The 27876-nt window shown below is 45.4% G+C and overlaps 1 protein-coding gene and 1 pseudogene across 7 annotated transcripts in view; one reads left to right on the forward strand and one right to left on the reverse strand.

Moving 5' to 3' along the window:
- Positions 1 to 27876, forward strand: part of MAPK4 (mitogen-activated protein kinase 4) — a 178710-nt gene that overhangs the window by 61518 nt on the left and 89316 nt on the right. The window lies entirely within an intron of this gene.
- On the reverse strand, positions 434 to 26635 carry LOC108533138 (40S ribosomal protein S25-like; annotated as a pseudogene). The gene is made up of 4 exons (XR_001886667.1): positions 26548 to 26635; positions 24576 to 24638; positions 21541 to 21601; positions 434 to 828 (listed from the first exon to the last, which is right to left on the reverse strand). The product of XR_001886667.1 is annotated as a 40S ribosomal protein S25-like (transcript).

Raw genomic sequence — 27876 nt, forward strand, 5'->3', positions numbered from 1 at the left:
GGTTAATGCGTGCCAACCAGAGATTCCTTGCTAAAGGTATAGGAAGTCCTGATATTATATACTGACTAGTCTGCAATTATGAGATTTTCATCAGGAAAATTAAGTGATAAGCCATGATTTGTTTTTCTGTGAGTCGTTATGATGTTTACCCAGTACATCAAAGCTCAGTTTAAATTAAACTGGACCCAAAATCATTTATTTATTTTATTTATTTATTTATTCTAGAGACAATGTCTTTCTCTGTTGTCCAGGCTGGAGTATAGTGATGCCACATAGCTCACTGTAACCTTGAACTCCTGGACCCAAGTGATCCTCCCACCTCAGCCTCCCAAGTAGCTAGGACTATAGGCACGTGCCACCACACCTGACATTTTTTTATTTCTATTTTTATTTTATTATTATTTCTTTAATAAAGTTTTATTAATGTACAGTTGTTTGGACCTATTCATGCATCTTCACCAGCAGCTGGAGCATCTCTGCCCTTGGTATTTCTGGTATAAATTACTTGAGCTCTGTGCTTTGAAACCAGTTTGATAAGTCCTTTACTAAGGAGCTCCTGAAGGGCTGCCCTGGCCAGGGAGCCTCGAATCTTCAGTCTCTCAGAGACCACAGCTGGGGTTATAAGTTTATAGTTGGGAACTTCCTTACAGAGTTTGTCGTAGGTAGCTTTGTCAAACAAGACTGTTATTGAGCTTGTCCCGAACCTTGCCTTTGGACCACTTCTTCTTTTTGGCGTTGCCCCCAGATTTGTTCACTGGGTCTTTGTCTTTCTTGGCCGACTTTCCAGCATCCTTCTTCTTCTTGTCATCCTTGGGTGGCACTGCAAAGCTTGGAGAGCAGCAGCGGACACCACAGCCTTGCTAAGATGTCGGACAAAAAAAAAGCTATTTTTATTTTTTTTATAGGGACAGAGTCTCACTATGTTCCCCAGGCTGGTCTCAAACTCCTGGCCTCAAGCAGTCCTTCCACCTCAGCCTCCCAAAGTGCTGAGATTACAGGCATAAGCCACCACGCTGGGCCTGGACCCAACTGGGCCTTCATCCAGTGAGACAAGCAAATTTCAATGTCATTGATGACTGCCTCTTTCTTCCTGTGTCTTTTCAGTAAGACTTTCTCACTTCAGCGAGCACACTCACACTCCATGGAAACCTACTGATAATGCTAAACCTCCTTTTAACCATTTTTAACCATTTCATTCTTTTAGCAAAGCTATGCCAAATCGACTGGTGTTTCTGTCCTTTCCACTCTGCAGTCCTTTCTCTCTGCAGTGCTAGTGAGAGAGGAGGCACAGCCTCATGTGGGTCCACAGGGAGGCAAGTGTAAGTAGAGAATCTGGACTGAGTTGCAGAGCTGCCAACCTTGAAACAGAAATAGGATATTGGCTCCCCCAAGGAAATGCAGGCTGTGCAACTTCTTTATTTGGGTTGGCAACAATAGGCATGCACTTTACTTCTGCTGAGGCCTGATCACTTGCTGAATATTTATTTGTCCCAAAGATTATTTAGCTATCCTCAGGAATCCGGGCTCTCTGGCCAAGTTTTCTCCTTTGGCATGGGTTCCCTGTGGGGAATGTGACTGATCCTTTCTCCCTTCAAAAGGGGCCATAATGACCATCGAGCTGGAAGTGGAAGTGTTACAGGAGAAGAGCAAAACAGGACACAAGAGCACCCATGACTTGCGAAGACAGTGGCAGAGCTGAGTAGAACTTGGATCTCCAAATCCAATGTTCTTTCCAGGAGGCCAGAATCTCTCAAACTTTCAGGAGCATATCATTATACGAGGAACTTATCTAATAAAATGCAGATTTTTAGTTCTCCTCATTAGAAATTCTGACGCAGAATCTGCCTGTTTAATGTGTATCTTCCTGTGGCCATGAACTGAGATACCATCTCTATGCATGAGATCACTCCAGCCCACCAACAATTACTTTCTGCTTATACTCACCCAGGGAGAGGAGTGTTGCCAGACAGTTAAATATGAAAACCATCATATCTTCTTGCTCATTTTTTGAAAATTATAGCACAGGCCAGGTACAGTTACTTGTGCCTATAATCCTAACATTTTGGGAGGCTGAGGTGGGAAGATTGCTTGAGGCTAGGAGTTCAAGACCAGCTTGGGCAACATAGTGAGACTGTATCTCTATAAAATTAAAATATATATATAGCACAAAGAACATTATAAAAACATTAAAATAAACTTGCAGAAAGAAAAAAAATCCACCCGTGGCCCAGAGCTCCATCAAACCATCTATCTACTTTCCCTTCCATGTTTGGAGAGGTTATCCTTATATCGAGATAACTATCAACCTAATAATTATTTTATCTTATTTTTACTTCTTTCGGCCAAGTGTCCTTTTTATTATTTGATTTGCTAAGAAACAGGGCCCTTGAATGCTATTAAAGAAGAAAAACAGTGCTTAACTTTATCAATCATTTGCTACATTACTGGGTACTGTACTCAGGGTTTTATATACATTCACTCATTTAATCACGTCAGCCTTATGAAGAAGGTCCTAGTATCCCCACTTTCCAGATTAGGAAACTGAGGCCTCAAAAGTATTACTAGCTTATACCAAATTATAAATCTTCTGACTCCAAAACATATGCTCTTCTTTTCCAAACTGCCTTCTAGACAGCAGACAAAAGACAGAAGATGCCTGGCCTGCAGCTCTTCATCCCCACGAAGAAGGGAGACCTACACAGGAAACAACTAAAGGCCAAAAATAACAACTGTACTTAAGCACTAAAATGTGCTCTGAAGATACATAGTGCTGCAGGGAGTGAGAGCGGGGCAATACCTATGTGGGCAGGAAACCTTAAATACAAGGGAGAAAAATGCGACACGATCCTAATGGCAGAGGCTGCTATTATAGGTTTGGGGACAGCAGAATGACTCGGTGAAGTGAAAAGTCACAGAAAGCCCCAATCCGCCACGAAGCCATTCATTTTAGCTGACTGTCCAAACAGACCCTTGGCCAGAGCCACTAAATATTTCAGATTTGACTCTTTCTCTCCAGAGCTGATAATCAGCACAGACAGGATCCCAGATGGTAGGAAAAAGGGGTGACAAGCTAGAGAATCAAGCTCTGAATAACTAAGAATGTAGGTGCCACCAGGGGCAAAATGTTTTTCCAGAAATGAATCCTCCATTGTTGCTAGAGAGTTTGAGTTCTAAAAGCTTTGCTTATGATTTCCCTGGAGTTTCTTGAGGGTCTCCAGTGTCCAAGTATCTGTGATACTTTCTGTCTTCACCATGCATTTGGCACTTAGCATTAGCTAATGCCATCGTTTCATGCGTTGCCCATCACCGTCGTTCCATGATGTTTACTGCCTGTGCACGGCACTGTGCTGGGCACAGAAGACATTTGTAAGTCTCTGCCACTGGGTGTGTACAGCCTTTCTGGGTAGACAGGGCACATCTTAATGCCTATTAACAGCCCTTACAGTTCACTGTGATCTCAGTAGACTTTATCATAAGGTGAAGCAGGATATAGGGCAACCACTGAGAGGACAAATCAAAACTGGGCCAGACAGGCAGAGGATGGAGAGGCCCTGAGGCGGTGGTGGAGTTTTCAACCATGTCTTTCTCGGGGACCTGCCTGAGGCATCACATGTGCTGGTGGGTTCTCTAGGAAGCAGAGTCTGTGCCAAGATTAGCTTGAAGGGCATTTGTTACTCCAGGGGGTGCTTCTGGGGTTAAGACTTGAGAAAGGGGGAAGAAGGAAGCAGGGTTGAAGCGTGGCTGGGCTGCAGGCACAGCGTTAGCCTCCTCTGATGCGTGGAGACTTCTGCGGCTGAAATGGTCCTTCAGAGTTGCCCCAAGTTGGAGGCCCTTTGTACTTTCCTGTCCTTGGCTGTGGGCTGCCCTGGGCAGGAGGTATGAACCCTGGCCAGGTGACTCTGTTCAGCCAAGCCAGTCTTTGGAGGGGGCTGCCACTGAGTCTGCTGGCAGCCTCCCAGCAGCTGGGGCAAGGAGGACTTCATTCCTCAAGGGGGATTTGGGCCTCATGTACTGCCCTCAGAGAGGCACTCAATAAACATTGACACATTGGCTGAGAACACCTCTCTCCCTCATGGCACATGGTCCCTGATTTGTGACTTGGACACAGGCAGAATAGGTTTGGAACTGCAGCATTTGTTTAAAGAAGAATAATGGACCAGGCTGCAAAAGACCATTTTGTGAATGATTGTATAAAACAGCCACCACAAACTGCTGAATGTATGGGTTTCAGACTTTAGCATAAGAGCGTCATCTGTAATGAGAGTGAAAGCCAGTGCTCCCAAGCCAATTAATGATGGTCGGGGAGAAATTAGTGACCTGTACAGTCAGATAAATAGTCTCATTTCACATACTGTTCCCAAAAGATTTTTATTTTTCAGGAACAGAGCCCTTGAAGTAAGATAACTATCTCCTGTGTACACATATGGACACAACTGTTAGTTAATTCAGAAGACAGCTAAGGAAACAAATTAATTTATAGTGTGCCTCCCTTCCAGGAGCTGAAGTAGCTCTTTGGGTATCATTTATCAGGCTGTAAGAGAGCTGTAGGAGTACAGAAGGGAGTGTTTAATCTATCTGTTTTGGCAGAGATGGGGGAAACTCCATGGAGTGAGGTAAGTTCCCTGAAGTCTCAGGCAGGGAGTGGTTAATTCAGAACTAGAACCTGCTCCCTGTCAGGTCTCAGCGCTTGATGCATCAAGCTCCTGCGAGCCAAGGGGGGGCTGGTCTCAAAAGAATTATAAACATTGTGCAGCAGCACAGATTTTTCTACAAATTCATTTAGACTCATCCCAAATCGGCTTGTCCCCACTTTCCTGTCTGTGTAAATGGAATCTTCAATACTCAGTCAAGCAAAATAATTATCTTCTTTAGCCCTTCCTGTCCTCAGTCTTCACAGTGAATCTGTCAGCACATCCCATTAGTTCCACTTCCAGAATGCATCTCGCATCCCTCTGAACCCCCAGCCCTGACACTGAAGTCTAAGCCACCATCGTCACCTGCCTGGACCACCTCAGGTGGCCTCCTTACTGCCTCCCTGTTCCCATTATTGTGGGGAACTGTAGTGCATTCTTTGCATTTCAGGAATCAACCAGAGGGAACTTGTAAACATGCAAATCAGACCATGTCATTTCCCTGCTTGGAACACTTCGCTGTTTTCCAGTGCACTTGGGATAAAGTCAAAACCACTTACCGTTTTAAGATACAAGGTCCTGCTCTGCCACCTCTTCAACCTCATCCCCAACCCCGCCCTTCTGGCTTCAGCCCCACTAGTCTCTTTCCTGAATACGACAAGTGTGTTCTGCCCCCAGGGCCTTTGCACTTGCTGTGTGCACTGCCTGGATTGCTCTTCCTCAAGCGGCTACATAGATGGCCCCTTCTTACCTTTCAGATCTCAGGCCACATGATTTCTTTTCAGAGACACCTGGCCAAAATAATCTTTTTCCCTGACATATGCAATCACATCACCTGTCCCTATTTATTCCTGCTGACTTTATTTTATCTCTGTCTACTTATCTTGGTATTTGTCTTTTCCCACTGCAGTGTAAATTCCACCAGAGCAAGGACCTGTTTACTAGTTTATGGCTAACACAATGCTGGGACAGAGTAGGATGTAATCAGCATTTGGCAAAAGTATGAATGGATATATGAGTATGTGGGCTTTGTATGGCCTGTTGCACAAATGGAAGCAGAATGCAAGAGTACCAGCCAAATTATGATTTCCCAATCACATTCCTAGATATTTGTACAATAAGTTATAATTTGCAAATATTTTATTTTAGCTTCCAGAAGAGTAAAGGAAATCAACATGTGAGCAGTGTAGTACTGTATATGGCAATGCTGTGGACCTATTCCACGATGTCACAGTCTTCCCGTTCACCTAAGATTGTTAATAGTCTATAACTTACAAAATAGGATATACTGTAGGGTCCTATTTGACTTTTAAAAATGTTATTATAAGCAGAAAATGCTAAAAGGATGTTACCAAAGTGTTAGCCAGACTCATCCTGGATGTTAGGGTTGTTCTTTCTGTTTTGTTTTTCTTTTCTTTATTATCTGATGTTTATATGCTGAATTTACAGTTTTTTTAAAGTATAACTTTGTTTTTTAATAACACCAATGGTGAATCCTTTCTTGGTGGTGATGGTGTCATTGGTGAACATATTATTTGAAGATAGAGCTCTTCTTAGGTACACAGGTGCTCTTCCTGGAGAACCCTGCCTGGTATGCCTGCCTGGTGCAGCTGCCTGGGAAGCTTTGGCTGCTTGGGATCTAGAGAACTTGCTGTGTTCAGAAAGTGACACCTGAGAGCATCCAGCAGCAAGCTTAAAGAGTGTTGAGTCAGCTCTAAACTTTGTCAAAACACAGGGCCCAACCAAGACAGCCTATCTTGTCCCTCAGCCTGTGACACTGAATTCCACTCTAATTCACTCTCTGGGGTACCTGGAAGATGAGGACTATCTGGAAACGAAAGATGTCCTTGCTGACTGGCACTTGCCCCAGGACACCGGTGTGGAGAGGCTGAGGCCCAGGACCTGAAAACTCAGCCAGCTTTGTGCTTTCCTGAGCTTTTTCAGGGCACAGCGGGAGGCATGGGAGAGGGAACAAGTCAAGGAAGAACCAAAGCTGGTCCTGGAAAATGCAGGGTCTGCATCAGGGATGGATGGCCTCCGTCACCCCAGGCGACCGAGCCTTGGTGACCAGAATCTTGGGATGCTAAGAGACAGAGAAAGTGCTGGCCATGAAATATGGCAAAATTTTTTTCCTTCCTCACTTTATTCTTGCGTTTTATTTTTCTCCTTTCCTGGGTCCTCAGCATCATTCTCTGAGAGCCCTTTTCTAGCTTCCTCTCTCCAAAGACCACAGGAGTCACAAACCCCCATTCCATGAGCAAATGTGTATTGGGCTCTTAGCACATACAAGGGCTGTGACACCGCCAGCAGAGGAGGCCAAGGAGCAGAAGACAGCCCCTTCCCTCATGGAGCTTCCAGTTCAATTAGAGAGGGAAGACATGCATAAAGTCTGAATACCAGAGTAGACTCGGGGTAGCACATGCCCATAGCAAAGCCAGCCTGGACCCAGGATTGGTGAGGTCTGAAGCTTATACAGCATTGGGAGATCCTCATAGAAAGAAAAGATAGAAAATAGCTAGAGCCCCTCCCAGAACCTGGAATGAGACCAGACCCTTCAGGCTCCCAGGAAGTCACAAGGGGTCTCCAGCAGATGTGCTTTTTCCAGATACTCAGCATGAACACAGCTCGCCCCACACCCAGATCCTCAAGGTGTTCAGGGGGCTCTGTAGTGTGTTCCCCAACCCTGTGCCTGAGTGACTCTTTGCATTTGCATGTGGTGTCATTTATTATGCAAGTGTCCTTTGTCAAGGGAAACCAGCCTCCTGGCTATCTCCCGTCCCTTGTTAATCTGCAAGACAGATGGATGTTGTCATTAGGTCTTGTCACTGTGAAGGGAAGGGAGAGCATCACCATTCCAGCCTGGCATTTTTGTCCTCCCTACCACCCCACCCCCCGCACACTCATCTTGGCCACGTGGCCTCCATTCCAGCTCCTGCTGTGTTTCCTCAACTGGCTCCTGCCCAGACCTCCCGTGGTCCACCTGGTCAAAGGAGGCTTCCTGGGAGAGGTGGACTTGGACCAGCACTAGGGGTTGGCTTGGGCGTTATGGCATCTGCTGTCCTTGCACATCGAGCCTCATGGTGGACCAGGGAGTCTGTCCTATGGCGTCATTGGAGATGGGAAGGATTCTGAAGGAAGGATTCCAAAGGAAAGATTCCCCTCAAAAGCAAGAAACTGACACAATCATCTGAAGAGGGTACAATGGATAGCAATGGTTCCTTGAGGCCACAGACACTCCCATCTGGAACTTTCCTTCCTGATCCCAACCACCAGCTTCAGGGGTGGCCTGAGCTCTGGAGGAAGGAGAGGCTGCATCTGGGTTTCCCACTCCAGGCCAAACCAAGCCTTGAGATCCTTCTGACTTGAAAGCAGAGCTGAACACCCTGTCACTGTGTTGTCTTCAAACCAAAGCTGTCGCTTATAAGGACCCCTTGCCTGCATTTAGCTCTTATAACATTGAACACACTTCCTCACAGTAACCTAGCAAGGAGGGCAGAGCCTATGTTATGATCCCATTTGAGAGAGCAGACGTGAGGCCCAGCACTTGAGACAGATCCCTTGACCGGTACTGCCTGCCCGGGAGATGACACAGAATGCAGGGTCTCCCATGCCTGTGAGTTTGGATGGTGTTGATTAGGCCACATCCGAGACCTGGCCGCATAGGGGCCTCTCCGAATTTCCTCATGGGGTTTGTGAGGCAAGTCTGGCGGCAGCAGCATTCTCCCTAATGTCTTAGATTCTCATGTGAGTCCACAGGGCTCAGTCAAGCATTGGACAGACTGGGAGAGGTGACTCAAGGTGTTCTTTCAAAACAGAGGAAACATTTTGTCATCAGGGAATAAGCTCCCACCAGGCCACCTCACCCATTGGTCCCTATGGTGACTCCTGACGCTGGCTCTGAGGTAGGGTTCCCAGGCAGTGGGGGCTGGGGAGAAGGGAGGCTTGCTTCCCATCGTAGCCCTCCCCAGATGCTGAGTTGCAGCTAGTTCAGCTAATTGGCAAGAAAAGGAGAAGCAAAAATAGTGAAAATCTGTGAATTAATAAAACAGCCTTGAAGCAACCGCCAAAATGTGTACAAATCATGAAGTAATTAGAAGTGTGAAGAATTCTATCGGGTTGGCTGTTTCCAAATCCAACATCTGATCGCTTTGGGAGGCCAAGGGCTGGCAGGCCACAGGGAGTAGAAATTCTTTCCATTGCCATCTCATCTCGCCTCCCTGGGGCCTGGGTTCCCTTGAAATCCTTGCAGGGTCCTGGAAGTTTCCATGGGACTTGCAAGAATCAAATATTGGCCTTTTGGGGACCCGTTAAGCACACATGATGCCTTAACCAAGTAGCATGTAATATTTTAGAATAATGCTGTTAAGATTTTGCAAAGTGATTTTTGGATCCATGTTCTTATTTAATCTCTTAACTATCACCAAATATTTTTATGTCAGTTTTTCAGAGGAGAGAAACACAGCCCAGAGAGTGAAGTGGTGTCAACTCAATTTTAAGAGCCCATCAGGAGAAGAACTAGGGCTAGAGCCAGGATCTTCTGATAGCCCCTCCGACCTCTCCTCTCCCACGCACTTTCCTCCTGTGGGCTCTGCTGCATCTCTCAATGGTGCCAGGCATTTGTATATCACAATTCTCTCAGCTAACAGCCAACTACTGTTCTCTCTGGCCATGGTTTATTACATTTAGGTTAACTTGTTCAACCCATTTGTTTGATTAATAAACTAAGACCCAGGCACATTTAGTGATATGTCAATTTTTCGTTTCATTTTATATCCAGATTAGACTGGGGAGAAAAGTATTTCTTTTCTTTATCCTTCTGGAAACACATTATAGAAAGAGATTTCAGGACTGAGGCCTTGTGGTATACCTAACACGGAAGGGTAGAAGCAGCATGTGATTCGAGTTTCATTGCTTGGCTTCGTTCTTTCTGCTTTGTGGGGGCTTTCTCAAGAGTAAGTGCTCACATTCGCTAAAGATTTAGGGAGGGCATTGCTCAGGGCTGAAAGGCAGTGTATTCAGGCTTAGAAATTCTGAGAGCAGAAACCGGAGCAGAACCCTGAGAGAATCATGTAACAAGCTTGACGTGTGTTGTTAATTCCCCAAGCGGTAGCAGAAAGCTCCCAGGAGGCTGGCGTTTACATGGTTTATAGCCAGACTGAGCAAACAGCAGTGTGATTAAGTTACATGCATTAGTTGGCTCCATAACCAGAATAGAAATGTATATTTTAATTTAGGATGGAAAGTTTTCAGCAAAGCACTTGCTACTTGCACAGACTTGTCTCTGGTCCTCACGTTTGGCCAACAGTGGAGCACTCTGTGGGAGAGGAAACTGGGGAGCTGGAGGCAGGTCCAGGAAATAATTTGCAGGGCACAAGTGCAAGATGAAAATTCAGGCTCCTTGTTCAAAAATAATGAAGAATTCAAGAGGGCAACAGCAGAGCATCAGCTAAATGCAGGTCCTTTTGAGCATCATGGGGTGCTGTGTGACCCCATGGGCCATCCATCTTTGAGGCTGGACAATGTTGGAAGCCACTGGAGAAGGCAAGGAGTGGGGGGTTGAGCCTGGGGCTCAGAGGTTCTGTGTTAACCAAATGCCACTCAGCTGGAAGATCAGAGATAGAAATCAGTTAACTTACATTTAAGAAATCACCTGGATGCCCAGGCTCTGTTCCAAGCCATTAGGGATTCAGCAGTGAGCAAGCAAGGGCTGCTGTGAGTAGGTAAAACTGAGGGCCTTGTCTGTACCTGGGCTGCGTAATAATGATGTCCATCACTGTTGTAGGACCAAGCACGTTTTTAAGCATATGCCTGTGTCTGGGCATGTTAAGGGCTTTAATGAACATTAGCTTTAGACAGACACGTAAACAGCAGGTGAATGTGTGATGGGGAACCTAAAGGAACCTCGTGTGTTGGGAGGTGGGGCAGGGGAATGCCTAACCCTTAGGGACACTCAGCCTGGTAGGATCCTGGCTCAGTTCCCTTTGGATAGATACTGAGACCTGAGGGTTTTATGCCCCAAAGCTGTTTCCTCCTGTCTTTTTTTTTGTTTTTTAGAGCCTCTCTCTGTCACCCAGGCTGGAGTGCAGTGGCACGATCTCTGCTCACTGCAACCTCTGCCTCCTGGGTTCAAGCGATTCTCCTGCCTCAGCTTCCTGAGTGGCTGGGATTGCAGGCGCACACCACCACGCCCAGCTAATTTTTGTATTTTTAACAGAGACGGGGTTTCACCATGTTGACCGAGGTAGTCTCCAACTCCTCACCTCAAGTGATCCGCCCAACTTTGCCTCCCAAAATGCTGAGATTACAGGTGTGAGCCACTGCACCTGGCCTGTTTCCTCCTCTCTTTCTCTCTAGACCAAACTTCCATAGCCATTCTGGGCATCCAGGAGTACCCAGGATAAGGCGCTGACCTGACCCAGCTCCTCTGTCCACAGTGTCGTCCTCTTCTGACACATCCTTCAAGGTCCTAACTAAAATTCTTCACTCCTCTGCACTCCTCTGATCCTGCACCTGGCAGGTGCTTAGTGGTCTGCTGGGTAAACAAATATTAGGATTAGCTCCCCATCCTGATATTCACAGCCCTCTGCAGTCTGACCACGTCTGCCTTTCTGGCTGGGCTGCTGCCATTCCTCCAGTACACAGAACCAACCTCTCTCCCCGAATCAGCCTCTGCATTTGTTTTTCCCAGCTGGGAGCCTCACCTGTCTTTGCAACTTTGGTTCAGTTCCACAGACAGGTACCGAATGCCTCTGTTTACAGCCTTTCTGGACCAAGGTACAGTAGATCTTCATTACCTATGGATTCTGTATTTGCCAATTTTACTACTCCCTAAAATTTATTTGTATCCCCAAACCAGCACTCATAGTCCTTTCACAGTAATTCGGTGATGTGCAAAGAGTGGTGAAAAATTCAACTCGCCCAATATGCACATTCCTGGCTGAGGTCAGACAGGGTGACACTCTGCCTTCTAGTTTCAGCTCTCATACTGCAAACTAGTGTCTTCACAATCTCTTTAATGCCACATTTTTTTTTGTTTTGCATTTTTGTGCTTTTTGTTGGTGGTGATATTGCAGTTCTGAAATGGCTCCTAAAGCAGAGCGCTGAGGTGCTGTCTGGCGTTCCTAAGCCCAGGGAGGCTGTGATGTGCCTCACAGAGAAGACGTGTGTGTTAGATAAGCTTTGATCAGACATGCGGTTGGCCGTGAGTTCATTGTTAATGAATCAACAATATTCTGATACATCCAGAAAAAGAAAGAGGAAATTCACTAACAATGTCCGTGAGACCACTCCATTGTTGCCACCAATGTCTGGCAGGAACATGACCCTATTAGAATGTAACTACCATGACTAAAGAGGGTCAACTTAGCATCTACTAAGTGTCAGGCATCATTCAAACCCTTCCTGAACTTTGTGGCTTTCTCCTCAGTCCAGGACCATGTGCTTGCTCTGTCCTGCAAACTCATTTTGTACCAGCATCTTTCCATTGTATTTAGTACTCAGACTCTGACTTCTGATGCCCCTTGAATTGTTAACTCTCCATTTGTGGCCCCCAGATGATGGTCAGTCCTCTTAGGGCAAAAACCTACTGGCCTCACAGTGGCCTTCCTAGAGAGATGTGCTGAAGCCAAAAGTGGAAAAGTTGTCTGATTAGAATGTGTTTTCAGACAGATACTAAACACAGTAGGAAAGAATACAACAAAATCTTTATCAGCAAGAAAGACTTCAGAGTGCCTTCCCCCTCAGGGTGGTTGTGAGAATCAGAGATGTTTGTAAAAGCATAAAGTGAACTTGGAAAGTGCCATGTAACTGTTAGGTGTCCGTTGCTGTTGGCACATGTGGGTGGCTGTGAGAAAGGCATAGTGGAGGAGCTGCTGGCTTGATCTCCTGGGTATGGGCCCTACTGTGGTTACAGGCTTCCAGATGGGGCCCCAGAGTGTCAAACCTACTAAGTATTTCATGCTGTTGAGGGGAAAATGTGGCATTTCAGGTGGACTTGGGTTAGGTCCCCTGGGGCGGTAGCCTCCTCCTTGCTGGCAAAAGCCACATATTTCTCTCCAACTTTCATGTGGCTGGGAGTTACCATGGGCATTCTCTGAGTTTCAGAGTCTGTGTTTCTTCTCTTCAGTGAGGGGAGGCCAATTTTCTTTTTGTTGCTGTTTGATTTCCAAATAATTAGATTTGCAAAGTTCTTTTGTGTTTTGTCAGAATCTGTCATTCCAGTGCCCAACTCAAATGTCACCTCTATCAAGATGCTGTTCCTGATCTTTCCCTTCCAGATGAGTCATCCAGCATCCCCTCTGCCTGTTGTGTTTCCCTCAACCTTGTCTCTTGCATTCTTTCATGTTCTGTCATGTACTGTCTCTTGTTATGGAATTTTGTGAGTTATATTATACACCTCTGGACTTTAATCATTCCTTAAGGACAGAGACTGAGTCTGGTTTAAATTTTTTTTTTTTTTTTTTTTTTGAGACGGGAGTCTCTCTCTGTCACCCAGGCTAGAGTGCAGTGATGCGATCTCAGCTCACTGCAACCTCAGCCTCCCAGGTTCAGGCAATTCTCCTGCCTCAGCCTCCTGAGTATCTGAGATTACAGGCATGTGCCACCACACCCAGCTAATTTTCGTATTTTTAGTAGAAACAGGGTTTTACCATGTTGTCCAGGCTGGTCTCAAACTCCTGACCTCAGGTGATCTGCCCATCTTGGCCTCCCAAAGTGCTGGGATTACAGGCGTGAGCCACCACACCTGGCCTGATTTTTTTATATACACCGCTGTGCCTAGCATAATGCTATTTTCTTATTGTTTTAATTGTCTCTTGGACTGATGGAGTAATTTACTGAAAGCCTTAACAAAGGTAAAGGCTGTAGTCTGGATTCCTGGAGCAATAAGGAAATGGGTGTGCCCAGGTCACACTCCAGTTCCCATGTCTCTGTATGGCAGGGAAGAATCAGTGCAGCTCTTTCTCCTCTGCTGAGGGAAACGGCTGGTTTGTGGCATGAGAGAGACGGAAAGGACCTAAGGTCTTCTTGTGGAGTCTAGAGACTTTGTGAAGGCATTAGGGAATCCCTTTTGCTGGAAATTTTTAGGCAAAAGTGACATGTGTCTGTCTGGAATGGTTGCCTGGAAACAAGTCTGCCTGGGAGTGAGCCGCTGTGCCCATCCCACCCTCGCTAGACCAGTCAGAGCATCTGGGCCCTGGCCTGTCATGGCAGAAGTGTTTGAAGAGGTTTCATGTCCTGTAGCTGTGCACATTCATCCCGGTTGATGTATAAACAGCATAACAAGTCCTGGCTCAGAGACTGTTCTAGTGCCTGCATCCCTAGCATATTTGACAACACTGTGGGCTCTGAGGGCTTGATTCTTCTCAGGGGACCTCTCTTTGCTCAATAGCTTCCCACCGCAGCCACTTGGGCTGGCTGCTGCCAGATTAATCTCCCCAAAACACTTTGATCTGAGGCTCAGAAGCCTTAAGTGGCTTTGCACTGCCTAAGGGATAAAACCTTAACTCGTGAAATCTTACTATAAAGTCCTGGTGGGCAGGGAGGGACTCCATCTGATACTCATTTGTAGTATTCTCCTGATGGTTGATAGGGTCGGTGATGAGCTGCCGTGTGTCGGTTTGATTTTATCTGTGGTCACTTCTGGAGAATTGTGAGACTATAGGATTTTCTGTCAGCTGGCCAAATCTGCATCTAAGGTAGGAAGCATCATCTGCTTTCACTGTGGTGTGTTGCTTTTGCTTATAACTAGGTGGGGGCCTTAGGAAGAATTCCAGGAACATTGTGCAATAAATTTGGATTTGGGGAGGGGGGAGGGGGCACAGGAGAACAGTAGTTTTGTAGGAGGTTGAAATTCAGAATTTGTTTTTTTCCAACTCCCTGTGGTTCCCAGAAAGAAACATTTTTTATAAGTCTCAGGTGAACCATTTCCCTCTTTTCCAAATATGCTCAATGAAAACCGGCACCTCCCTTCCTATCAGGACTGGAGCAGAGCTGAGTGGCGGTGTTCTGAGCAACTCTTGGCTCTGCTCCCGAAAGGGGCAGGATGTCAGCACCTGGTGTGTGTTAATTCAAGTGTTGTTTGCCTGGCATGTGCAACTTTTTCAGCAAGACTGTCAGGTATTTTGTTTGTTTGTTTTTTTCCTTTTCTGAAAAATTGAGGAAAGTGTGGTCTCAGACTGGGTTCAAGAACAAGGTGAGGTCAGTTCCCGGAGTGAAAAATCTGAGTGGTTTGTTGTTGGGACTGGGAAACAGCAGCCGAACATGGTAGTCTCTTGCTTCTCTGAAATCCCTTGGCGTTTATTTTGTTCCTTGATGATTGGCGTGGATCACATCCTACCTTCTGTCATATTTGACTTACATCTGTTATCAGAGCATTGCCTCTTTTAGAGTGGGGATCACCTGTCATCCAGTTTTAAATTTCCCCGTAGGCATAAGAGGTGTTTTCTGTAGATCATGGAAGAAATTCTATGATCTGAAACAGCCAGGCTCGGTTTTTAATTAGGGAGCCAGGGAACAGCTAGGAACCAGGAATTACCAAGGATGAAAATATATTGGTTTAATATCCAAATAATATTATTCCCATTATACCAATGAGCTTCAGTGTTTCTGTTCTAAATTCTTAAGGCCTATAATCACGGGTCGTTTTGCTATCTCCTCCTTCTGTGTAATTAGACTCAAGCCACACCAGGTCTTACACACTCCATAGCAGCGGCGCTCAATCCTGACTGCACCTTAGAATCAGCAGGGGAGCTCTTAGACATCCCCGTGCCCAGCTGGCTCTCCAGACCAATCAACTGAGACTCTCCAGGAGAAGGATCCTGGCATCCTTATTTGTCAGACTCCTCAGGTGATTCCAGAGTGCAGCCAAGGCTAAGCATGAGCTATTTGAGGACAGGGTATCTGTCTTACTAATCATTGTATATCCAGGGCTTCCTATAGTTCTTGGCACAGAGTGGGTTTTCACTTAATGTCAGTGGCTCCTGTCAATATCTCCTCGTGGATGTCAAATGACTTCAACCAACAGGATTCTGAAACCAAACCCAGAGCCTGTCTCTCTTCCAAGTTTTCCTTCTTAGCATTTGCATCCCCATATACCTAGTAGTGTGAGCCAGAAATTTAGGATTCAGCTTCAGTGCCCCCATCACCCCCAACATTTTGGCCCTTTACTGTGCTTGATGATTTGACGTACTGAATCTCTCTCATATCTATGCATTCATTTCTATATCCACCAGCACCACCCAAATACTATCCCAGGATCCAAATTCAAGATACTATCATCAGTCCCCTCAACTACCTTAAATGCTCCCAAGCTGGGCTATCTCTGTAGCCTAGTTCAACCAATCCATTCTCCACACTGTAGTCAGAATCATCCCTAAAAATGCAAATATGATCTTGTGATCTACTGATTAAAACATCTCAGTGACCTTCTGTTGTTGTTAGGAGACCAAACTCCTTAATGTGATCTGCAAGACTCCACGGTCTGGTCCATAAGACCCCATGCCTGGTCCATGAGACCCTCAAGATTATTCAACAAGGTCCCCGCAGTCTGGTCCACAGGCTCCCATGGTCTGGTCCATGGGTGCTCATGGTCTAGTTCATAAGGTCCCTATGGCTTGGTCCTCCAGGCCCCATGGTTCGGTCCACAAGCCTCCATGGTTCACAAAGGCCCCAGGATCTGGTCCCCAAAGCCCCATGGCCTGGTCCACTGTAGTCCATGGTGTGGTCTACTAGGCCTTGATGGCCTGGTCCACATGGTCACATGTTCTAATCTACTCTCTCAGACTCAATTCACTCTACTCCCTGCCTTATTCTTTGCACTCCAGCCACTCTTGCACTTACACTTCCTTGCATTCTATGCTGCCTTCAGCCTTGGGGCCTTTGTACACCCATTTCCTTCTGTCTGGAGCACTTTCTCCGTCTGCCTCCTTGCCTAGTTAGTTTCTGCTTATCCTTCAGTTCTCAGCTTAAGAACCCCTAACTCAGTGACACCTTCTCAGGTCCTGGCCCCAAATCCCTTCAATACGTGCTCTTGAAACATCATGGTCACTTCCCTGTAAGTTCTTACCTCCATCTGCAGCTCAACTTCCGTTTCTGTGATTATTTGATCAATAACTCTCTGTCCCACCTGACTGAAGCCCCAAGAGGGCAGGGGCTATGTCTGACTGTTCATTTTATCCCCAGTTCCAAACAAAGGGCAGGGCAGCTAGGAAGTGCTTGGTAAGTATTTGTGGACTGAATACCTGCATGTCTTGCAGAACAGTTCCAAACCTCTTTGGTCTTGCTGCTCTGTAACCAGGTGACTCCTCCTGACACCTCTTCTCTTAGGCAGGGGCTGCCTCTCCTGCATGAGACCCATGGGGTGACACCTCACAGCCCCATTATATAAAACGCTTCACATGACGTGTCTGCTTTGCCCTATTTTCAGCAACCTCCTAAAGATCTATTAATACCCATATCCATCATTTGCTTTTCTATGGGAACCTTTCAATGTTTCTTAATCTCCCCTAAACTTTCCTAAAGCTGAATTTTTACGGTCTTGATGTATATCCTTGATTCCTCTTGGCCCACAAGGATCTTCAGGAGTTGCTCTTTTTCATTTTGGACCCCGCATCATAGTGTCTTATGTCACTCAGATGCTTTTGCGTATCGGTGTTTGTGGCCTCACGGTAATCTCAGGGGTGGCTGGGTGGAGTATGTGAGATCATCTCTGTTCGTAATGAGAACATAAGGCCCAGAATCAATTTCCCAACTTCTGTCACAGCCTCCTGCTTGCTAATGTTCCCTACTCTTAAAACCACTTAGAAACAAAACCCTGCATCCAAACCTTGGTTTCTTTGAGTCTTCCCAAAGCACTGGTGAGAACATTGGATGGGAGCTCAGTTACCTGGTTTCGTGCCCTTCTAAGACATCTCCCATCTCTGGGCCTCACTTCACTGACTTTGCAAAATGAGAAGTTTGGACCAGATTATTGAGGCTCCCTCAGTAATAACAGTGATAGTAATAATGGTAATAATAGTAATAATATTAGCTAACATTTATTGAGCTCATAGCGTGGGTCAGGCAGTAAGTATTTTACATGTATTAGTTCATTTTTTAATTCTTTAATTCCCTCTACAAGCAAAAAAAGTAGAGCTCTTTGTGGCCCCATTTGACACGTGTTGAAGGTCAGGTACAGTGAAGTTCAGCAACCTGCCCAAAGCCACTGAGCCAGGAAATGGCAGAGCCAGAATTTGAACCCAAGTACCCTGACTCAAAACCCCTCACTCTTAACCAGCTAAAGTAAAGGACAGGGGATGGATTTTGGAGTCAGACAGATGTTGTTTGAGGGCTGACTCTGCCACTTGTCAGCAGTGTGGCCCCAGCCAGGCTACTTCTATGTACCTGTTTCCACATATGTAAAATAGGAATATTGCCTGCATCAGGGGTGTATTTGTGTGCTGGGGCTGCTGTGACAGAATACCACAGTTCTGGAGGCTGGAAGTCCAAGATCACAGTATTGGTGGGTTGGTTCCCCTGGAGGTCTCTCTCCCTGGCTTGCACATGGCCACCTTCTCACTGCATCCTCACGTGATTGCCCCTCAGTCTGTGTGTGGCCTACGTCCTAACCTCCTCTTCTTATAAGGACATCTGTCATATTAGAGTGGGGCCTACTGCGATGACTTCATTTTACCTTAAGAACCTCTTTAAAGACCCTGTCTCCAAATACAATCACATTCTGAGTTACTAGGAGTTAGGGCTTCAGCATATGAATTTGGAGGATACGAGTCAGTCTAACCAGTGGATTTTGTGCACCTTAAGGGCATCATGCATGTAAAGTGCCTGACTTGGTTAATGCTGAGTCCTTCCCCTCTCTCCACTGGTTCTAACTTCATATCCATTGCTCTATTCCTGGCTAATGATGAGATGCGATGCTAGGCTGGCAACATGCGAGTGAGCATTGGGTGGAATCTGTCTGTTTGGCAGCTATTTCTAGAGTGGAAAAAATCTCTGCCTCATTTTAGATTGCTTATGGCATGGTTTACCATCCTAGAGTTAACATTGGAGGCCTTGAAGTCTTAGAAAAATATTATGATAAATCACAATCCTTCAAACAGGCATGACATATTTTATCCAAGGACGTGAGCTTGCCTTTCAAAAGAGAATTTATCCTGCTGCCTGAGTAAGGCGGCACCTCCGTCCCCTTGCAGCTGAATAGCTGAGGCATCAGCACTTTTAATACAAACAACAACAGGCATCCTGGAGTTGCCAAGAGCCGCTGCACCCCGAAGGTTCCCATGTTTACTGCCGGGTGTCACTTTCCCTTCTGGGAAACCACCTATCCAAAGTCACAGCAGGTTAGAGGTGAACAACCCAAGAGGAGCCGGGGGAGTTGAAACCCAAGTCAGCACTGTTGCATTAATGCAGTTGTTCTAGCATGGAGAAACGAACATGAAAAGAAATGTGGGAGTCTTTTCGGAGAGAGATGAAGTTCTGGAAGGAAGAACTGAGAGTCAGTAGCAGCAGCAGCAGCATCCTAATCCTAGGAGCAGCTGCTGTTGATGGAGTGGCTGCTCCCTGCCAGGCACTAAGAAATGTCCTTGTGTACGTTATCTCCAGCCTCTATATTGCCCTGAGAAGTGGATTTGATGATCCTGTTCTTCAGATGGGGAACGGAGGCTCAGCAGTACTAAACCACCTGCCCAAGGTGCTATGCTAGGAAACAGCAGAGCCAGGGTTCCAAGCCAGGTCTGCTTATCTGCAGGCCTCCACAGAGGAGGAAGGCCTTATAGGGGCACAACCTGGGGACATTGACCAGGCAGGTGGGGAAGAGCAGTTGCCTCCTAAGTCAGGAGGGAGCGCCCCGGCACCCTAGGCTCAAAATGACCTTGCTGTTTCAGAAACCTGGGGAATGGAGAAAACACAGCTAAACTTTGGCCTGTGGGTAGAAGTGAGCAGCCTTGAAGACATTAAAGTAATTCCCTAAGGGCTGGTGCCAAGCTGGGTGACTGGAAATGGGAGTGAACTAAGAAAACAGAAATCTTTAAACCTGAGCCAAATTAGTTAAGTTTTGAGATAAAAATCTGTCATCTGCCATTTCTCTATGTAGTTTGCATCCTGAAAAAACCCTTTTCCATGGTTGTTCACTGAGTGGGCTCTGAGAGTTTGGTATTTTGTTAAGGGAGGTGGGGGTAAATGAGAAAAAGCTGTAATCTTAGTGTTGAACCACTTTTATGGTTCAGTATAAATGTTGCAAAATTATATATGGTCATTGTAGAAAATTTAGGAGAAAATGCAGAAAATTACAAAGGAAAAAAATTCTGTCATCTACCACTCACAGATAATAAGCAAAATGTTAAAAGACGACCCTTCTAGTCTTTTTGCCATATAATTTTAAAACAAAAAGGGGATAATACTGTGCACTATTTAGTAACCTTTTATCACTTAGCGCCACATCATGCACGTTTTCCGATGTCTTTAAATGGCCTTTTCAAATATAACTTTTCTTCCCTATCAGGTGATGTATCATAATTTAATTAGTCCTTCCTTGTTGGACATTGGGATGATTAAGAGTTTGTTCCCTTGATTAGCTCACCTGGTAGAATATTCCATTAGGAACCTGGAACAGTGGGACAGGCGTCTATCTTGAGAAATCTATGCTATTTATATACTCTTCACTCTGTTAATAATTGTCTCTATTAACAACTAACCAGAGGTCTGAACTAGCATCTGATATTTATAGCCACCTCACTTTCTTTTGTTCTCCTAATGGAATCAGTTTAAATATGTGAAACCTTTTATTCTAGAAGGGAACATTAGAGCAAGATATTCATCTTGGGAACTGTGGGTATAGACCAGTGCTATTTATATACATCTACACACATATGTGATCTTTATATAGACACATAGACATGAGCAAAAGGGTACACAGCAAAAACAATCACACTAGCTGTAGAAAAGTCCCTTCCTGCCAACCATAAAGCATTTGGAAGGAAATCAAGAGGCATACAACAAAATAGGCTTTTTACCCCTTTGGGGGCCATATCAGCAGCATGGCTATTCAAGGGCCATGCTCTGTCACCTTGAGGTCATGCCAAAGAAACTTGGACTTATACAGAGGCCTTAATTGGCTCTTGTCCCCAGGCCATTCTTCTTGTTTAAAAAAAAAAAAAAAAAATTATATGGATGCCCTTACCAAAGGAGCAGGCATTGTGGCTGTTTTTTTTTTTCTTTCTTTCTTTCTTTCTTTTTTTTTTTTTTTTTAAGACAGTCTCACTCTGTCACCGAGGCTGGAGTGCAGTGGTACAATCTCAGCTCACCGCAACCCCTGCATCCTGGGTTCAAGCAATTCTCCTGCCTCAACCTCCGAAGTAGCTGGGATTACAGGTGTGCACCACCATGCCTGGCTAATTTTTGTACTTTTAGTAGAGACGGGGTTTCACCGTGTTGGCCAGGCTGGTCTTGAACTCCTGACCTCAGGTGATCCACCCGCCTTAGCCTCCCAAAGTGCTGAGATTACAGGCGTGAGCCACCGTGCTCAGCCAATTGTGGCTATTTTCATCTTTCATCCCTTCTGTTGACTTTCACAGACACACAGACACACACACACACACACACACACACACACACGTATACTGATGCGTTAGTGCCTGAGCAGTCAGGGAAGGAGAAGAAGGGACAACTTAGAGACTGGAGCAGGCTTCCATGAAGGTACCTAGAAAAATAAGAAAAAGGCTGATGTCCTATAGCAAACAAAGATTATTCGCAAATTCACACATCGGTGTTGTTGTCTTTTAAATCTGCTGTTGCCAAAGATGATTATTTGTCAATGTCAGAAGATCCATATCAACGTCACCTGGAAAAAAAGGGGGGAGTTGAGTGAGAAGTACTGTTGGTGACCCATGAAGCCAGGCTCCATTCTTTGTCTTCTCACCGGCTTACTGAAGATCCAAAGGAGTCACGTTCCACATAGAAATCCCCATAAAGCGTTCTCTCTGGAACACAGAATATAAAAAGAGGGCTGGGCAATTATCAGAAGTTGTTTCTAATCTCAGCCTGTCACTGAATCCTGATGGGATTTGGACAAGTCTCCCTACCTTTCTTGGGTCTCAGTTTTCTTACCTGTGGGGAAGTTCATGTAGGTTTGTAGATTTTAAAGTGTGTTTAAAGGTGCTTTGGTGTTTTATAGATACTTGATTTGAACTTTTTAACTTAAAAATAACTCGAGATTATCAATATGAACTGTTTAAAAAAAGTTATTGTACCATTTGCCGTAACTTATCTCTGTTAGGATTTCTCAATAAAATGCTAGTAAACAACATTTAGAAATAAACTAGATAAATATTACGTAAGAATCAGGTTCAAAGTTCTCATTGTCTTTATAACTAAATAGTTAAAACTTGTACTAAAAGTAAAGTAAATTTAGGCTAAATAGCATAATTCTGTATCTGTCTTGTAAGTGTTCAATAACTATTAGCAGTTCTCCTCATATATACTTGGTTTTCTGTAAGGGTTTGTATTTTACAAAAGCCTTCTGTGGCAACATTACTTCCAAAAGCCCTTTAGACCTGACATTCTATATAAATTAAATTTTTACATGTAAAGCAAAATATGTTTGTGGTCCTGCAAATATAACAGTATATATTAATGGCCATTAATGGTTTTAGTAAAAGTCAGGGGATTGTAATTAAAATAAGTCAATGATAACCACTTTAAAAGAAGTCTAAGCAATATCCCAATTATTGAAATTCCCCTAAATGAATTCTAATGAATAATTTTGGGCAAATTATTTTCCCCGCAGTTTGGCTGCTGTTTGCTTGTTGGTTGAAATGTATTATTGTATATTTGGGAAGAGGAAATTGACTTGAAGATTGGGAAGGCCAGCCCATGCTCCAGAGCTGAAGAATTCCACCCCAGGGGATTTTAGGAAATGGGTTTTGGGTGATGGTTCAATTGATCATTCTAAATTAAATTACTAAGTATGCTTTAAATTTGGTTTAGAAAAACTGCTGGTGTATGCATTTTGCCTTTCTTCCTTTATCTTATTTAATGAAACAACCACCCCAATATAGTTAGTGAAGAAAAACTGTGAGAAATTGCCGGAACTCAAGTAATAAGGCCTATGAGGATTCTGTTTTTAGGAGCAACTTTGCCCTAAATTATAAACACAGGGAAGCATGAGTTGAACAACCCCTGCAGGGTGTTAACCACAGAGGGACCATCTGGCCTTTGAACACTGCATTGGAACCTGATAGAATGTTTCTTGTTCAGATGTGCCACAGGTCAGATCTCATGGCCCAGCATCACTGAACCCCTGCAAAAAATAAAGGTAAACAAATGAGGAACCACCATTCTATCTAGGGATGCCAGTGTCACCAAAGATGCAAGTGTTGGCCAGGCTGGCCTCCAACTCCTGACCTCAGGTGATCCACCCGCCTTGGCCTCCCAAAATGCTGGGATTACAGGCATGAGCCACCACACCTGGCCTGCAGCATGTTTGATTTTAATAGTAATTCAGACTTTTTAAAGCGCTAGTGTTGATTATCCTTTTGGTGCTTTATTTGTTAACTTTCATTTCTCCACCCGTCAACTTTTAGCAGCAGCTCTCAACTCAGTATGAGAATATACTTATTTTCCTTCCCTCGTTCTTTCCTCTACCTCCCCAATATTTTTTCTGCTGTATTTTTTCTTTACATTGTCAAAGTTGATGACATTTACATGTTGTTTGTGACATGTTTATCTACAGATTGATTCTCAAAGTTGAAAACCAGTAAGTAGCATTTATATTATGAATTTATTTAAAAACAATTCCCAGCCAGGCACAGTGGCTCACACCTGTAATCCCAGCACTTTGGGAGGCCCAGGCAGGTGGATCACTCGAGGTCAGGAGTTTGAGACCAGCCTGGCCAACATGGTGAAACCCTGTCTCTACTAAAAATGCAAACATCAGCCAGGCATGGTGGTGCACACTTGTAATCCCAGTTACTCTACTTGGGAGGCTGAGACGGGAGGATCACTTGAACCTGGGAAGCAGAGGTTGCAGCGAGTCGAGGTCACGCCACTGCACTTGAGCCTGTGTAACAGAGTGAAGCTCCATCTCTAAATAAAATAAAATAAAATAAATTCCCTCTTCACTAATTCTCATCCCATATCTTCTTGTCCAGTGCAAGTCGGAACATTGTACCCTCAGAACTGCCACTTGAGGCTTAAGAGGATGGATATGGGAGGGTAGAAGGAATCGCCTGCTGTTTTGCACACAGAGGTCTGGGTGGTGGGGAAGGGAGCTTCAGTGGTTTCATGTAAGCCTTAAGTAATCCCATGGTTTGAGCCCCTCCCACCTGCCGGCCTTGGCTCTTGTTGATCTCTGTCTAGGTCCTCTCCAAATATCCATGGGGCTGACGGCATCCTCCATGGCTGCCCCTACCCCTACCCTCACCTCACTGTGCAGTCTGAGCCAAGACAACTGAATTCTTTGCCTTTCAGAAATGTCTTAACATCCCTTGTCCTCTGACTGTTCCCGTCCTCTCTCTTCATCATTATGGGGTTATATTGATGAAAAGATCCCCTTCTTATTGACTTTAATGCCGTCTTGGTGGAAAGGGAGATGAATGCCTGCAGGTCCGCATCTTAGTACAAATCTGAGTTGCCTCCCCTTCTCTTTGCAGCTGCTTTCCATTAGGACTTGAGTCCAAGAGGATTTGAGATTTCTGCACTGAAGAGGAGACTTTGCTTAGATAACGTTTCATTTGGTTGGGAGAGGGAAGGGGGAACAGAACATGATAGATAAACTAATGTTCACCTTTGGTTGCCTTGGTAACAGCCTCCCCCTGTAAATAACACGTGGGGAGGTTGAGGGAGACAGGAGAGCAGCTGACAGGAAGACTGAGGGTCAGGAGGTGGGAGGGTAATCACCAGATTGGAATCCCTGAGTGGCGAGGATCTGCTAGCTGGCTGGGGACAAAGTCACACTTGCCATTGGTATCTGGAGGGCCCCAAACCTGTTCAGTCGTGTAGCAAAAGCCTCAGGAGTTCCTAGAGCAGGGAGAACAGACACAGGGCAGGAACTGCTTTCCTTACCTTATCCTTTACCCACTGCTCCAAAGGACTCCTTTCCCCTCCCTCTTCCTTTCTCTCTAAGCCCTGGAAATGGCCTCTATGATGTCATTTTTAATGTGCTGAAAGCCATTTCCTCCATCGCCAAAATATCCAAAGTGATGCCTAACATTTATAACTAGGACGTAGATTTTCATTCCATAGAGATAAAGCTTAACATAAAGATCCCCCTGGGAAAGGGAACCTGGTATCTTAGTAGAAATGCTGAGCTCAAATCCTCAATGTGGGTGCTAACAAGTAAGAGTATGAGTGCTTGAAAAGGAGGAAGAGAGGGCACCACGGAGAAAGAAAAGGAACAGCAAGCGACCTTGGAACTAGGCCGATAGATGTTTTTTTTTTACCATTTTCATAAGACGTGCTATTCCCCCATCATCCCACCCACTCCCACCTCCATCCTCTTCTAGAAGCTGCCACATGGTTATTCTAAGGGGACACCGCTCAAACTTGCAGTGGAGGATAATGGATGGGATGAGGATTCACAGGGGAGAGCCACCTAGAGGGAAGGTGAGGGAGAGCAGGAGAAGGAGAGGCCTGCAGGCCAGGGAGTGGGTGGCTGGGAGAGAGTGGCAGGGAGAACTGGTGGAAGGCGGGATATGGCGAAAGACACACTCAGAGGCAAGGGAGCTTTCTGCTGAACATCTACAGCACTGGGATTAAAGATGAGAAGTGCACGCCAGTGCGCCGTCAATAGGAGAGATGAATGCCAACGCGCGGTCCACAGGAGAGATGAATGCCAATGCACCATCCATAGTGGCCTTAGAAATGGCAGCTGAGATTAAAGATGAGCGGTGAATGCCAATGCACTGTCCGTAGTGGCCTTAGAAATGACAGCACCGTGAGCTGTCAAAATTAGCAGAGATGATTTTGCTGTGTTCGGGTTGGAGGAGAGATGGGCATATGAGAATCAGTGCATGAATGTGTGTGATTATTAAACACTCCATACAGTCACAGCCATTTCACACCAGCAGTGGCAGCCAGTTACCTTGTTTTAATTTTTTCTTTTTCTACAATGAGACTACTTAGAGGAGTCCTGTTCTTACCTCAAAAGGAAACAGAGCCGGAGAAGGGCAGTCCCTTGAAAAGGGGCGCATGGCAAGCTAATGGGAATTTAATTGTGTCACTCAGTACACCAGCCCCATGGTCAGGATGGCTCTTAGTAGGTGTCCTAGTGCATTTAATTCACTCAGGCAGCGGAGCCTAATGGTTGAGGGCATGGTGTCTGAGGGTGGAAGGCTGGGGTTTTGGGCCCAGCTCTGCCACTTTCCAGATGGGTGTGCTTGGGCAAGTTTCTTAACCAGTACATACCTCAGTTTTCCCATGTGTAAGGTGGAGGTAATAATGGCATATTCCTAGGAGTATGATTTTGAAGTTAGATGAAGTACATTGTTTCCTGTTACTGCTGTCTAGTTTGGAAGGTAAATGGTATATAGGTGATTATTTCAGCAATCTTTTGTGTGGTGTTTTTACTTTTCACACTGCCTTCATAGCTGTTGCTTTTAACTCTTACAAAAGCCCTGTGGGATAAAAATGGAAGGCATCAATTCCAGCTAACAGGCGAGGAAACTGAGGCTCAACATCACAGCATCTATAAGTGGCAGAGGTCAGACTTGAGCTGAGAGTTTTTTTTTTGTTTTTTTTTTTTTTTTTAAGCTAGAAGTTCTCAACTCCCTGCTAGAGTCACCTCCCCTCTGAGATTCCCCTTCCGCTTTCCAGCCAAGGCCGTCCCTCAAGGTCTTCCTCCATGGGCCTTTGCCTTCTCCCATCATTTTCCAGCAACTCACATAGGCATCTTTACTTCCTTAAATGGAGCATTGCAAGGGTCACTTACCCTTGGCTGTTTTCTGGTGGTCAGAGTGACTTCCTTCTACTCTGTCCTTGGTCGTCTGTACCCTGGAAACACACCTGGGGCTGGCCATCCCGAGTGGGGGGTCCCACTGGAAGCATGGAATGGAGTACAGTAGCACCGAGCCTGGACCCCCTGAGCATAGACAAAGTGGAACTGCAGAGGGACGGGAGCTGCAAAGACTTTCAGCAGGGCCTGCAATGATCTCTGGCCCTAGGGCTCCAGCAAACCCAACCGGGAAGCTTCTGTGTCCTCCCGGCACAGATCATGGTGATGCCCCTTCTCCAGCTTTCTCAGAGGGGAGCACAATAGGTCCTCCCCATCTGGCCCCACTTCTTTTCTCAACCTCATTTTTCTACCTGTGGCCTCCCATGGCCCAGCAGGATCTATGTCTCTAGCCGTCTCTCTGTTCCTCCAGAAACAGACTTCTCAAGGTCATAGTATCGACCCTTGCCCACCTCCTGGATAGCCTCTACTCACTCTTCAATTTAAATGTCACTTCTTCAGGGAGCCTGCTGTTTCTCCCCAAAGTAATGGTCTCCTTGCTGCCTCCATCATACACTTATCACAGTTGTGATCATCTGCATTTTTTGCCATTACTTGCATCACATGTGCCCCTCCACCCCCAGACTGTAAGTTCCATGGGGCCCGGGACTGGGTCTTCACTGCCTGGTACATAGTGATGCTCGATAGATATTATATGAAAGTATTAAATATTTAATAATGCTACATGCAAGTGCTTTGGACAGTGAAAGTTGCTTTGCAAATGTGTTTTCATCTTAATGTTATTGCTATCCATGGGGTTACCAAACAATAAAAGAACTGTCTCTGGCAGCTGAGGCTTCCAGAAGAATCAGGCAAAATGATTCGTAAGGAGAATTTATTGAAAATGGTCTGTAAGCTACACAATTTCTTGCGGTGTGGCTGCTCCTGAGGGAGGAAAGTTGAGAAATGAGCCTGAGGATGTAACTTGTAGTCAGTTTTGGTAAACAAGCCGGATTCAGCATCTTGAGTTTGTCAGTGCGATGATCTGAAAGCCTGGAGAAGAAAAAGAAATGAACTCCCGAGGGAGTGGTGTGCAGTTGCTGTCCAGGTTTTCTTCTAAGCTGGTCTTCCTACTGTGTCATTTGAAGCCTTGCCTGTGTGTGATGCCTGAGAGCGTGCGTGCTGTTACCAGGATTCTACCGTTGGCTCAATACCTTCTCTGCTCCTAGCTTCTTTCGGTGCTACTGAACTCTCACCCCTACTGAGTTTATTATTCCTCTTTCCACACCTCGTTCAGCTCCTTCCTGACCTCCCCATCCTCTATCCTTT

Source organism: Rhinopithecus bieti, unplaced genomic scaffold (genome assembly GCF_001698545.2).
Source record: "Rhinopithecus bieti isolate Rb0 unplaced genomic scaffold, ASM169854v2 scaffold_9976, whole genome shotgun sequence".
In the NCBI taxonomy this organism is placed as follows: Eukaryota; Metazoa; Chordata; class Mammalia; order Primates; family Cercopithecidae; genus Rhinopithecus; species Rhinopithecus bieti.